The following is a 12,001-nucleotide window of genomic DNA, read 5'->3' on the forward strand; positions in this document are numbered from 1 at the left end:
GTTGTTTCCGCTTCCGGTCCTTTCGAAACAGAATTGCTGGTCATTCGGAAGGAGTTACGTTCGGTAAGACGAGCATTTGGTTTTTCCGGCCGATAGGTTTGTGCAGGGATACTTGAATTACGCAATTGCGCATAAATGTCTGCGTGTGTTTTTTTTTCTTTCGTTTCTTTCTTTTTCTTCTCTTTGTCTTTTTTTTTTTTTTTTGCTTGTGCATGAGTTCTTTCTCTACCTTTGCACGACCGCTGTAGCATGCTTCATAGATTCTCTGGAAGGAATCCTGCAATAGGAAGCAACGAAAACGTTTACAAAATTTTTACATTGCAGTGCGAACTAAAAGAAAAAAAAACAAGACGATATTAATCAAGATGCTGCATTAGTTCATCGAATGCGACTCGATATGGCTTTTACAGGTCAGTGGCGTTAGCGCTTGATACAAATGGACTCTCCCATATGATGTCACTGCCGTGCTCTGGAAGATCTAGAGCACATTCTGCTTCATTGCCCACACTACCAACCTTCCCGAACATCGCTCTACGGATCCCTTCTTCTCTCTCTCTCAAAATTGCTTGGTCCCTGGCCAAGTCCAGCCCACCAACGCCCTGCCCTCAAAGCTCTTTGGACCTTTTTGGACACCATAGGACTTCGATCCTTATTCTGAGGGACTCATTATTTCATTCCCCACATCACCACCAGCAACGGGGTACAGTATCGCCCCTGGCGATGAAACTCGCCATCCATTATTACATCATAAAGTTCTTGTTTGATGTTTATCGAATTTCGTTTTATGAATCAACCTCGTTTATAGACTGAGTATGCACGCAAAATATAAATATCGTCAGTGAATGTTCGCGCTTCCACGAATTTTTCCAAAAGGCGATGCAAAAATTCAGATTCTCCAGGAGTAGGTGACGTCACTGAGAGTCGGCGTCGAGAGACGTTGCAAGTCTGCCGTCAGCTGCGGTGAGAGCACGGAAGTTGACTTGCCATGCGCGTTGGTGAATTGATCACCTCGCATGATGTACTTCGCATAACTAGAAATTGTCCGCCACTCGTCCCCACTCCTTGCTGTTGCCCTCTCTCCATCTGTCCTTGTCTGTACGCCACTCAAAGCCACAGGGTGCTTCGCGGCGCTAACACGGATTTTAGAGAAAAAAACTAAGAATTAATTTTGTGATATTTTAGGAGAATAGTGTGCGGGACACATAGGCTGAAATGCCATAAATTCGGCAAGATTCTGAACAGGCGATATTTGGTACGTAGCGGGACTTCAATAGGAGCTCTATTGCGCACAACTCTAGGCGCCACTACAAGAGCTTGTCACTCATGCAGCGTAACGTTTACTCTTCTTTACGGAAGCGTATGTGGTGCACTATGACCAGGAGTGCAAGTTGACTCATTAAATGATAATAATAAAAAAAAAACTGCTGCGTGGGGAATGGGTAAATTCATGTTTTTGTGTATCACTTCGAAATTTACGCGTTTTTTTTCTTTCTTTCTTTTTTTTATCGATCAAGAGTACCATCTGTGGTGTTCAGACCATGTGTTTGACGTCGTCCTGATTGTACCCTGAGACGCATAACCGCTTAAACTGACAAGGAGAATGGCTCTCTACTGCGCACATGCTCAAGTGTTCCTAATGTTCTAGTTGGAATGCGTTCGTGTACTCCACTCGCAAGCACTATTTCGGAGGAATACGGGTTAGAGATCGGACGAGAATCGGAGTTTTTAACATAACGTGACAAGATTATACCATTACAGGATTATTCGGCATACGAGCAGGTGGAGCAGTCTTGCTGTAGCTTTCCGCAGAAACGGGACAGGGAACCTCTGCAATGAACCCAAAGCTGTCCCTTCACCATGATGGAGCAACCACCTGCTCTTTAAACATGGTTGCAGAGGCAACACTACCGGTTGCATGGCCGAACGGGTTAAGGCGTCTGGCTCGTTGGTGCTGGTAGCCAAGGTCGTGCTGGAGACTATGAGGTGGTGGGTTCGAATCCTACCACCGGCTGTGTTGTGTGAGGTTTCCCCTGGGTTTTCCGAAGACTTTCCAGGCAAATGTCGGCACAGTTCGGCCTGAAGTCAGTCCAGGACGCATACTAACCCCCTGTCCTACATTGCTTCCTGCTATCCTCCCTCCATCTGTACATGCCTGTACGCCGCTCATAACCATAGCTGCTTCGCGGCGCTAACACCGAACCAAAAAAATATGCAGCACTAATGCCCACACCCTCCGCAACACCTGGCAGGACCAGTCTGCAGACAATGCTGGACAGCAAGTCAGCCTCCATTTGCCACGCTACAGCGACAGGGGCATGCTTCTAAGCAAACCTACAGCAGCGTATAAACTAGGGCAGCGTTTCCCAAGCTTCCCGTTGTGTCGGAACCCCCGAACCACTGAGAATCCATTCGAAGACCCCCGCTAAGTACGATGCATGTTTGCATAAATAATGGACGTGAAAAAACAAAAGGAAAAAATAAGCAAACCAGGCACCACCATGCAGCAAATGAGAGAGAGAGAGAGAGAGATACATGATGACGATGATATGGGGCATATGAGAATGTAGTACATTTCTGCCTTCTTTAGCATCACAGTGTCACACATGAAAAACTCGCACTCGCCAAGACGGTCTTCGGACTGTCTTCGATCGTCGCGGACCCCCACGAACGCTCTCAGGGTCTCCCGGGAGTCCGCGGACCACTCTTTGGGAACCACTCCACTAGCGGACAGCGAAATCTCTCTTGTCTAAAGGCGAGTTCCCACATATAGCGCTTTGCTACATAGCACTAGAAAATTGCGCTATATTTTCCTCCTCGCATTGCTACGAACTGCTATAAAACCGCTCTTGTCGAAGTAGAGCCCCGGTTAACTTTTCTAGCGCTATATTGAGGAGTGAGTCTGCGTTAACCAATCGTGAGCTTCTTTCAGCCGTGACGTGGCGGAAGCTGGGGTTTGTTTTGCTTCCGATCACTCGAAGCAGCAAGACGGGAATGCGACGACGACGACGTGAAAATGGCCACGAGTTTCATTAGTTTCATCTGCCAATGCATGGGTTTTTGGTTACTATAGTCTGGTATCGCGATCACGGCATCGAAAGTGTCATCCCCCTTCATGCTGTGGATACCCGACGCTGACAGTACGCAATCACGGTAGCACCGGTGCATCACGTCGCAAAGAGATATCCCGTGACCCCAGCAGGATTTCGCTATGTGCTCGGTTGTATGTGAGAACAGCACACGGAAAAACAGCGCTAGGTTTCGAGCGCTATTTTGTGGCCTTATAGAGCGAAACGCTATAAAACTCGCCTTAAGTTGTTACAAGGATGACAAAACTGAGGCCTGAACTGGCAAATATCTGAGTCCAGCAGACTGACAATAGACGTCAGGTATCTCACTGGGTGATGTAATACTTCGCGACACTGTCTTGAACTATCGACAAACTTTGAGCTGCATTCGACTGTAACTGAGTTGGGCCAGTAATGCTGGCAAGTGGTCACATCTTGAAAAAAGAAAACACAATACTACACTTTTAATCTGGTTGCTTTTAGGGCCACGTTGACAATGCTGAAACATCTAATTTAAAAGTTACACTACTTTTCTGACAATGTTACACGCCTTCTATATGTCACAGTAGAAGGTACTCGTCGGTAATATAAGTGACTGGCCGAGTGCCAGATGGTATAACTTGTAAATATTTGTGTTCGTTATCCATAGAAGTAACCAGCGATGCTACTTATAAGTTCTACACTCGCTTGAGCGGCCTTGGCCGCGCGCTGTGCACGTGGTTTTCACCCTCTCGTTCTTCATCATTCGCCCTTCGACATGCAACTGCCTGCATATGTTGGACGCCATTTTTTTACATTGAAAATTTACCAGTTTTGAGATCGTATGAGCTTCTTCATATCAGAGGTTTTCGGCTGTCACTAGCTCGAACTCTGCTGACGGAGGTCGCGCTGATGTGTCAAAGGTAAACTGTTCGTATACTGAACACGTTCTGCATGTCACTAAACGCTGAAACTACTTTTTCATGCAGCATGCCGTTCTCAAGTACGGACGTTCGCGGTGGAACGGCGGTGGTTTATTTATAGGAGATGAATGCGACTGCACAGAATACATCTCTGAGACACGCGAAGCTATAAATCATAAACGCATATTGTGCCGTTACTGCAAGCATGGACCCGGAAGGTACTTGGCACTTTCTGAAATCGGTAGGAATGTCGACTTAGTTGAGGCTGTACCTTTGTTCAATAGAAGGAGAGGAAGATTTAATTTTTATGTCAACAATTTCATTTACTTGTGAAGAGACACAATAGCAGCGCGCACATGTGCGCAGCGAACATGTCAGCCTAACGAACATGTTCCCTCATGCCGTGTAAAAGCAGTGCTTAACACCGCGTTAGTCGCAGAAGGAAGAACAGACATTGAGATGCTCATTAAAAAGAAAACGAGAAAGAAAAACAGTAAATAAAATAACGTAAGACAGCGAAACGATATAGCAAGAGAGCAAACGACAAGTCAAAAGGGAAAAAGAGAACTACGTTTTAATATCGTACCTTGGATATATATAATTGGATATATTGTATCAGCTTGAAAATTGCTTGAGGTGAGTTTCAGTGAAATTCACTGTCCTTCTAGAAATTCTAGAAGATTATCTTCTTCGCAGCGTGACGATTTTGCCGTCCCTTGACTAGATCGAAAAACGAGGCAAACTTCCCGATTATATTAAGCAACCTAGGGTGTCTTCCCAATGACAACCATTTATAACCATATATTTAACCATTTATACAAATTATACAAAACTTTGAGCAAAACTTATACACGGTTGGTATATTTTTAGATTTGAGCAAAGCATTTAATTCTATTCATCACGAAATTTTACTTTAAAATATGTTATTTGTATGGCATTCGCGGGATAGCATGTAACCTGATCAAGAGTTACCTGTCTAGTCGCTACCAGATGAAAAAATACATGGCGTTGAATCCCGTAAGCGACTGATCAAATATGGTGTTCCGCAGGGATTCATTGTTGGGCCGCTTTTGTTTTTGCTTTATATCAATGACATAGTCAATATCCCCAACACCCCCAATGTAGTCTTATATGCTGATGACACCAGTATATTTTTCTCCAACGATGATCTACCGCACTTATCCTGGATTGCGAACTCCTATTTAGAGGACCTCTTCACGTGGCTTGTTTCTAACCGACTTAGAGTGAACATCCAGAAAACCAAATTTATCATATTTAGACCGATCAATAAACCAGTATATTCATCATTTTTGTTACATAATAATGGAGTACCCTCGAGCGAACAAGTGAAATAAAAATCTTAAGTATGTGGTTTCACGAAAACTTACACTGGAATACACACGTTAATAAACTCGCTCACCAGTTGTCAAAATCAGTAGGCGCAATAAGTCGAATCAGGAATATTCTTCGGAAATTGTTGATCAAAACCATTTATTATGACTCAAAGCTCTATTACTGTCTGCTGGTTTCGGGCAATACAACAACCGGGAACTTACGTAAACTACGTGTCCTTCAACGCCGTGCTGTGCGTATGATTACAAATGATGATTTTTTTACCCCTTCTGCACAACTATTTTCCAATGCGCGCATTCTTACTCTTGAAAGCATGTTTACATTATATTCATAAACTGGTAGGGGAAGGGAACCTTGTGCTTACATGTAGGACGATGCTGTTCCCAATAAGAGATGTCCAAAAATTCGAAACACTGTGCTTAGAACAAACTACGGCAGGCAGTCGATGGGATACCTGGTTCCCCTTTTCCTAAATAAGTTCGTGCATTTCAGTATTCGTATCCGCGAGTATAAACGAGTGTTCAGATCACACTTGACAACAAATTCAGATAGCGCTCTACTGTAGACACTTTTAACCATTCCTCTTCCTTGCCGTTCTCTTCGTTCTGTAATCCATTATTGAATTAGCATTTGCATAGGTGTTATTTTTTTATTTTTTCCTTCTCTCTCAGCTTCCTTTGTTTTGTTGCTTCTTTCGTTCGAAGTGTGGAATGGATCTTAATGTGCAATCACTTATGTTTGGGTGTCATTACTTTGCTTGAATACTGATTGTATTTCAAATAATGTGTGATCTTTTCATGTTCACTGGTACATCTTGTTGTGCTTCCACCAGCTGCATTATGTTGGTCCATGTACCTCGTCAGGCCTGGGCCTTTTGTACATGGACTAAATTTCTGTACCGCAGAAATTGAAATAAATTGAAATCGAAAATTGAAATTGAATTGTAGTTTTAGAGACAAACATCACAAGCAAACGGCACACTCACATCCGTGCCGGTGTCACGGTGCCGTAAGCAGGAGCTACTGCTCCTTGCTGGGCGTCACAAGGACTTACGACAGAGATAAAGGGCCGTACACTGTTAAGGTGGTGTAGGTGGTGATGACGTGGCGGTTTGCCGTTGTTGACCTCACACATGTGGGCAGCGACTGTAGCCGAAGTCATATAATATGGTATAAGGTGTTCAGATGATGACGGTCGAAAGTTAAGATGAACGTCGGTCACTGCCAGACTTGGTCAGTGGTCCCGTTAGCAAAAAGAAACTCTTTCTCATAGTCTTCGGGCGAGGCAAGATTCCAGGAGGAAGCAGACTATAGAAACAAACAGAACTTCACCACATAACGCGCTCAAGCCAGACCACTGCACGGAATGGTGTCGTTACCACTCTTCTTCCCCCTGAATAAAGTCACAGATGTATCCCCCTTGTGGTTACTTTTGGAACTTATTTAATTGCAAAATTATTAAGAGTCATGTCAGTGCTGCTCACGTCCAGATCAAGGGTGCGGCAGCACTATCGTCATAATCAAGACAAGAATGATCAACAAGAATCTTTCTTGTCAAAAAAGAAAAAGTACAGAGCATCAACAAAAAGAAAGCATACATGATAAGACAGAACAAGCCTGGGCACGTCAGGACATTGCTCAATGAGCACTGCACACGAGGAAAAATTGCATGACTCCTAGGCAACAAAGGAAAGCAAGCACAGAGAAAGCACTTGAACAAAGCGGAAAAGACAGTCCCCCCCTCCAGCATGCAACTATTTCAAAACACACACACTCATCTTATTCAAAAACAGTCCTCGTAGTAAATCCGTCCGCGGAATCGCACACCATCGACCAGTAACGAGCCACACATCCGTACTCTGTCAGAGGCAAACTGAATTCCACTGAGCCTACACTTTTCCACTAACTGCCAACGCTGCTGCTAGAAATAGAATCACCGATGCATGTCGTCCACCAGTATCACATCCGTACCCGCGAGAGTCTAAGAGAGAAGTGAATCCTTGCACCCTCTGATGGCCTTGCTCATTGGTCATGACATCACCCTATTGTCTCAAAGCTACCGTTTTTTTTTTCATTAATGCCCAATGCAACTGTTCTGGTGGAACGGACATGATACTGGTGGACGGCACGCGTCGGTGATTCTGTTTCTAGCAGCAGCATTGGCAGTTAGGGGAAAAGTGTAGCCTGAGTGGGATTCAGTTTGCCTCTGACGGGTACGGATGTGTGGCTCATTACTGGTTGATGTTGTGTGATTTCATGGACGGATTTACTATGAGAACTGTTTTTGAATAAGAGGAGTGTGTGTGTTTAGAAATAGTTGGATGCTGGAGGGGGGACTGTCTTTTCCGCTTTGTTCAAGTGCTTTCTCTGTGCTTGCATTCCTTTGTTGCCTAGGGGTCATGTAATTTTTCCTCGTGTGACAGTGCTCATTGAGCAATATCCTGACGTGCCCAGGCTTGTTCTGTCTTATGATGTATGCTTTCTTTTTGTTGACGCTCTGTATGTTTTCTTTTTTGACAAGAAATATCCTTGTTGATCATTCTTGTCTTGACGATGACGATAGTGCTGCCGCACCCTTGATCTGGACATGATTAGTGCCGACATGATTCTTAATAATTTTGCAATGAAATAAGTGCCAAAAGTAACCGCAAGGGTGATACATCTGTGACTTTATTCAGGGGGAAGAATGCATCATTATTCAGTTCTCTGCCTACTCTCAGATGGAACGGACACGTTGTTCTGCGCTCTTTGTTACCCATGCTCTGTGTGGATTTGTTGTGTACCAAGTCCTCGTTATTAGTTACTGATGGTGTACCTTGTTGGGATATTTTGTTCTTTCTTGATTTTGGTAAGCCACATTTAGTAAATCGTTGCAATAAGAATGCTTGCTATGATCAGGTTTCATGCATGGTGCTCTTCTGGAGCAGGTTTCCTATTTTTTTATGCAATCATTACAGTTGTATAAAGGAAAGAATCTTGCGACACTGATTCAATAATGAATAGGTCTCCTGTATAGAGCGTACGCGTCCTTGAATTATGCAACAGCATGTCTGAGTGATGACGTCATGGCATGGCTTCATCGCAGGTGGACCTTGTCCCAAGGAGTTGCCTTGGCGGTTAGAGAAAAAAAAGCACTGTAGGCTTGGGACAATGGGATGACGTCACGACCAATGAGCAAGGCCTGCAGAGGGCGCAGAGGTTCACTTCTCTCTAAGCCTCTCGCAGGTACGGTCGTATTACTTCTCACTGGTGGTCGCCGCAGATGGCGCAAGGAGCGCGCGCGCATGCGTAGCACCCGTAGAGTGGTGCTTGCATCAGTCCAGCGCTGGCTCTCGTGAGGAGAAGACGTGCGGTTGGTCGCTCCGCCGTCGGCGCGCTGCGTCAGTTCAGCCCTGGCTGTCGACGGAAGCGGATGCTCCATCGCCGCGCTGGAAAGGTGAGTAATTTGTCGTAGTGGTTACGCCTTTTCCCCAACGTGTCTGTCCTTGACGCACTTCAACCTATCTATTTGCTCGTCTTAAGCCATTTCCCCTCATGACCAGTGTATGCACTTCCACATGTTTATAGTTTATTAGTTCCACGCGTACCAATATCAGCCCAAACACGGCAGTTAAGTATAAGTGCCCCTTAAGACTTTAAGCCTTAAGCCTTTTTCCTCCTGATGAGCAGTGTTTTCCTACATGATCTCGAATTTAGATTTGTTTAGCAGTGTTGCCATTTTTACGTGCCGCTAGTACTTTGTTGTTCTGTCTTTCACGCATATCGACATGACAGTGGTGCCGTCTGGTCTGATGTCTTGCAACTAGCTTGCCACCTGCCTCTGCAACTGTCGTGCCCAACGATGAGTCACACGCACCGGAGTGACTTTTTCAAGATGGTGTCGTTGATTTTCAAATAAATTATTTCTCTCTGTCTGCTCCCTTTCTATTTAGTTTTTCCCTTTCTACAACCCGAGTTTTACATAGAAAATCCACGACAAGTATTGCATTGAGTCAGACTTTGCACTCTTTTAAAATTTTAAAAATTTTAATTTCAAAATAACTTAAGGTAATTTTAAAGTAAAAAGTGCAATACTTGCCGTGAATTTTCTGTGTAAATCTTGGGTTGAATACTTACTACTTATGGGGGGGGGGTAATGACAGCATCGGCTCGCCCTAGTTGGCCACACAGAAGAGGGCGTCGTGACGTCTGTAGCCAAAAAATAAAAAAATAAACAAAACAAAAAGAAAGAAGGACGGACGGATGGAGGATAGAGGATGAAGGGTGGAGATGCGTAGAGGGTACATGAGTTCGTCGGGGAGAGCAAAGTATTAGATGGGTCGTTGAGCAAGACCTGCCTTCTGCAGAAATGAACTTCACCTCATAGCACGCTTCTCGCCAACCATCATCCCGAATGACATCGTTCTGACCCTTGATTTGTTGAAAACCGGATGCTAGGTCTTTTTTGTACCCTTATGCAGTACATAGTTGATACAAAAAAAAGGCGTACGCCTCCCGTTTTCTCCCGTTTCCCCGTTTGGAGAGCTCGCCGTTGTCGGCCTCGCGGTGGTGAGCAACGTCACGACTAACGCTCTGGAGGAACGCGCTGGGGAGTTTTCTGGACAGAGACCTTCACCACTTAGCACCGTGAATACGACTAGTCTACCAGAAAAAAGTGTACGCCTCCCGTTTTTAAATAGTCAATGAGCAGAACGATGTCATTCTAGTTGGCTATGAGCGTGCTATACAGTGAAGTTCTGTTTTAAAAGTAGTTGCACAGGGTACCACCGGTATTTCCTTAAAGCCCAATGGATCATCAAGTGAAGGAGCGCATTCCTCCACCTACTGCGCAGTCGGGGCGAGATGTTGAGTCCAGGATTGTCTAAAATGATTGAGGGCTGTCTTGAGGTATGGTAACGTAATCAGCAAGCCTTGTCTGGAGACGGTGGCTTGATTCCTTGGCAGGACGAAGACCGGAAATTGTGCTGAGAATGACATCACTGCAAGAAAAGCGCTCGCTCTAAGACTAAGTTCTAAATAACTGGCTGTAAACTTTAAATTAAAGTGTCTTTCACGATGAATTTGGGAATCTTATAAGACAGCAGGTGACACTGCCTTTGTAGCTTCGATGTAGAGTGTGCTCCAAATGAGCGTACGTGACTACATGACTCGTTTATTAAGCTGTACTATTCGCGTTCTGTGCCAAATCGACGCCGCACAACGGTGAAACACTGCACTAGTCGATCCAGGTTCACACGGCCGACCCCGTGTTCTCTTGTGGAGAAGTGGCTGCTTTTCGCATGAGTCGCTAAGCTGCACCTGTATTTTGCTGTTGAAATCATGGATGAAGGAAGCAGTGCAGACGAGGACCAGCAAACTAAACCAAATAATTTTTATTCTGTGCCACAATGCTACTCTGCTCGCTGAGGATGATACAGATGTTTGTCTTTCCGCGTTTTCTTCTATCCACACATGTGGAATACCGCCTACTTTGACGCATCCTTGGAAGATATCGATTGAGCGACTCAAAATTGGCAAACCTGTTACATCAGCAATGCTTGCGTGTCTTGGAGCGGTACTGCCTACATTTCTGATGAACGTCTTTTTCTTTTTCTTTTCTTGCTGAAGCACACTACTGCACAGCTCACGTCAGGGAGCGAAGCAAAACCTTGTCGAGGCAAAACAGAACAAGCTTGTTCCACACTTGAGTAGCCGTGAGTAACCGTGCATTTGAATCAGCGTGTCAGATCACTTGGGAAAGAATGCAGGAAGAATGCGACGTTTCGTTAAGGTTTCCCAAAAACATGCGCACCAGTGACACACGGGTGTCGCAACATTACCCTGTAAATTCTACACTACATTCGTACACGCGCTACACACTGAGAAGTTCTTATCTGTAAGACAGCATCAGTACAGCTGTTGTGTGCTTGCATGTATCTGACAGTCCTGCAGCGCAGGACGTTCGCTGCTTGCTATTTCGGCCTCGCAACCGGTAACCGTTAAATTCAACTTCACGAAGTGTGTTTGATCAAACACGCTGGAACTTCGCAAATAATACGCTACAACTATAGCCTTCTCTTTGCACAACTCGGTTACGCCTGCCAGAAGTATATATGAGCAGCGTTTGATACACGTTCGCCTCCAACTCATCGAGGATCAACATAGCAGTTCAGAAATCTCAAAATCGAAACTAAGCCACAACATGGACACGTCCGCCGTGTTGAAGTTTAGATGCTCCACACAGGTCATGCAACACGCGAACACTTGCAGGAGTTGCCCTTGCAGATTGCGCCTCAACCTCGATATTGGCGCAGGACGCTAAAGGTCATCGTCATTTGCACAGACGAGCATCAAGTCAACCGTCCGCGTCGTTGACTTAGCGCGGTTTCAGTCTCCAGAAGCGGAGTTTCCCATGCGCGCATAATGCGTTCAACGTATTCATTAATCTGCAGGCTGTGCGCGGGCTCTCCTCGAGTTTCTAATGAGTTGCGCTACATATTCCCTTCTAATATTAATGAGGAGCTTCCAGTCATGGGATATCTTGGATGAAACCGCATTTCAACCGGACTGGCTGCTCCGCAACTATATACGTGTATGCGCAACAGGCGGAGCAAAGTTTTATACTGAACAACTGCAGTTATGAAAGATAACGTTCATTATCATGTGAGGGATTGCATGACGCGAACGAGCCTTGATTGCATAC

The sequence above is a fragment of the Ornithodoros turicata genome, chromosome 3 (assembly GCF_037126465.1).
Source record: "Ornithodoros turicata isolate Travis chromosome 3, ASM3712646v1, whole genome shotgun sequence".
Taxonomy (NCBI): Eukaryota; Metazoa; Arthropoda; class Arachnida; order Ixodida; family Argasidae; genus Ornithodoros; species Ornithodoros turicata.